Raw genomic sequence first — 3,418 nt, forward strand, 5'->3', positions numbered from 1 at the left:
CATCGATTTCAAATCCGTATGCGACACAATCGATCGAGATCAGCTATGGCAGATTATGCACGAGTACAGATTTCCGGATAAACTGACGCGATTGGTCAAGGCGACGATGGATCGAGTGATGTGCGTTGTTCGAGTATCAGGGACACTCTCGAGTCCCTTTGAATCTCGAAGGGGGTTACGGCAAGGTAAATGACTTTCGTGTCTGCTATTCAACATCGCGTTAGAAGGTGTGATCAGAAGAGTTGGAATAGACACGAGTGGCACGATATTCAGGAAGTCAATCCAGCTTCTTGGCTTTGCCGATGACATCGACATCATGGCACGGAACTTTGAGACGATGGCGGAAACGTACATCAGACTGAAGGCTGAAGCTAGGCGGATTGGACTTGCCATCAACGCATCAAAGACAAAATACATGAAAAGAAGAGGTTCTAGGGAAGACAATGTTAGCCTCCCACCCCGAGTTCAGATTGACAGTGACGAAATCGAGGTGGTCGATGAGTTCGTGTATTTGGGCTCACTGGTGACCGCCGAAAATGATACCAGCAGAGAAATTCAAAGACGCATTATGGCAGGGAGTCTTGCCTACTTTGGACTCCGAAGGACGCTCCGGTCGACTAAAATTCGCCACCGCGCGAAGTTGACTGTCTACAAGACGCTGATTAGACCGGTGGTCGTTTAAGGCCACGAGACCTAGACTATGCTCGTGGAGGACCAACACGCCCTTGGTGTTTTCGAACGGAAGGTGTTTTGTACCATCTACGGTGGAGTGCAGATGGATGACGGAACGTGGAGGAGGCGAATGAACCACGAATTGCACCAGCTGCTGGGAGAACCATCCATCGTCCACATTGAAAAATTTGGGCGACTACGGTGGGCTGGGCACGTCGTAAGAATGCCGCACGACGACTCAGTGAAAATGGTTTTAGACAGCAACCAAACAGGAACAAGAAGAAGAGGTGCGCAGCGGACAAGGTGGATCGACCAAGTGGAAGGCGACCTGCGGACCATTCGCAGACTACGAGGCTGGCGAAGTGTGGCCATGGATCGAGTAGAGTGGAGACGACTTCTTCGAACAGCAAAGGACAACAAGGCCTTAGCCGGATTTTCAAGGTAAGTAAGGATAGTAAAACTGTGTACTGGTTTGGTATGAACAAGAATGTTGAAGAATTTGTTAGAACATGTAGGACTTGTAACGAGATGAATCCAGCTACCAGATCAGCTGTCTGTTCACAGTGGATACCAACAAACAAACCGTTCAGTAGAGTTCATGCTGACTTTTGTACCTGGATCATAAAACATTTTTCGTGAAAGTAGACAGTTACACGGGCAGGCCAAGCGTATGGTTCGTTTGGTGAAGGATGTCTTCAAGAAATTCCTTTTAGATCCGGAGGTGAAAAGATTGGACACGGATTTGCAAATATCTTGCTTTCTGCAAAACTACAGGAATACTTGTTTAGAAGAAGTAGTTTTCCATCTGAGAGACTCCTTTCATACAAACCCAAACACTATTGGATTTGATCAACCCCAAGGCCAGCTACAAAAACAATTTTACTAAAATGCATGATGATCCTCCTTCTACTGATTTCACAACCACTGACAACTTGAACGATCAGTTTGTAAATCTTAAGTGCGGTGATCTGATTTACTACAAAAACGCTGACAAAACTGATGTAAGGCGATGGCTGCTGGCTAAATTTATAAAAAGAACTTCCATGAATGTTTTTCAGATTTCGCTCGGTGGCAAACTGATCTCGGCACACAAGCAACAGCTCAAAATTTCTGAAGATTCTCGCTGGAAAATTAGTCCTACTTTTGTTTTCCGTGGAGAGAATGAACGGCACCGCGCCAGTAATCGAAGAAGAGAAGAAGACATTGAGGATGCCGGAGGGGTCTCTGACTCTAAGCTCGATTTTTATGGATTCCCAGCGGATACATTCATCTACGGAGAAGAGATTCCAATCGATAATCCTGTTACAGAAGTTAACCAGAGTCCACTGGTAGTCAGAAGATGGAATATAAATTCCAAGAAGAGAAAAAAAAACGTGATTTTGTGTACTATTAAGTAGAATTCGATTGAGGTGATTTGAAACGTTTTTTTTATGAATCTGTTTCATTGTCGAATAATTTGAATTCAGCTATATTCTTTCGATTTATAATTATAGTATTGATTTAACAGCTTCTTGTTTAGATTTAAAGGAAAAAAAGTCGAATGATGTTTTTTTCTTGAATAAGGGAGGAGTTGTTGTGGCCGTGCTGAAGAGCAAGCATTCACGAATCAAGATCAAAAAGAGTAAAATAGTAAAAGGGATATTTTGGTGTGTACCGCACGAAATTGAAAATAAATGATTAGTTTTAAACTTGAACGTGAACTGAAGTAGACGTGTTTCCTTTTGCATCTAAGAAAGATACCTATTCTTTTTTTTTGTAAAAGTACGTTTATTTGTTGTTTGTTTGTTTAGTAAAAATTATTCACATAATTATTAACTCATAACATAACATAACATCATAACATTATTAACATAACTCGATTTCAAAATTAAATTTTAGTTGATCCATATCAATCCTGCCATTACAGCTATCAATGAAGGTGATAAAGGTTAACAAAGTTTTCATTATCAATGTTCTATTATTCACTGCTAGCCCCTCCAGTGAGGGCCGGAGAAGATCATCGAAGTGAAGAGATCGTCGCCTGCCAGTAACAACCAGCAGCTTTTGTTGTAGCAAATCGTAAGCAGCCCGTACTCTGGGGCAGCCGAAGAATTTGTGCTGTATTGTTTCAATACACGTAATGGTTATTCGAAATACTTGTCCTCCTCGTAATCTAGTTCGCTTCGTAGTTTGTATTTGTATTTGTATTTTAAATAATTCATCTGACAATTAATGAATAAATGATATGAATAAATTAGAGCTAATTTAACACAGACCTAATCCGATTTGCAAAACGTTTGGTTGGTTCATTGAACTCGAAAAACTCTTCGACAGCCGTAAACGCACGAATACACGCTGTTCGCTTTGTAGTTAAAACATATAGTACATAATATCCTCTTCAGGTGCAGGTGATTGTGACTTTTGTTGGACGAAGGAAATGGTTGCTGTGGTACTTGAATGTACTCGATCTGGAGATAAAATCGGAGTTGTAGGAATTGATTGACGAACTAGGTGAAGCTGAGCAAATCTTGGGATCCCTTGATAGGGGTTGAGTTGAGATTTGCAAGGGAACTTTAACTTGAATACTGGAAAGCTGAATAAAATCAAACATCTATTTACAGATTAACTAGTAACCGAAGTTCTTTGCCGCAACTTTCAACTACATTTATTATTTTCTGTGTTGCTATTACTTTAAAGGCCCAAGCGCAATGAACGCGGAAGCGGAACGGCAGCGGCAAGGGTAAAGGCCCGATCTGAGTAAGCCTAC

Source organism: Ochlerotatus camptorhynchus, unplaced genomic scaffold (genome assembly GCF_037179485.1).
Source record: "Ochlerotatus camptorhynchus isolate MF236.1 unplaced genomic scaffold, CSIRO-AGI_Acam_v1.1 ptg000144l, whole genome shotgun sequence".
In the NCBI taxonomy this organism is placed as follows: domain Eukaryota; kingdom Metazoa; phylum Arthropoda; class Insecta; order Diptera; family Culicidae; genus Ochlerotatus; species Ochlerotatus camptorhynchus.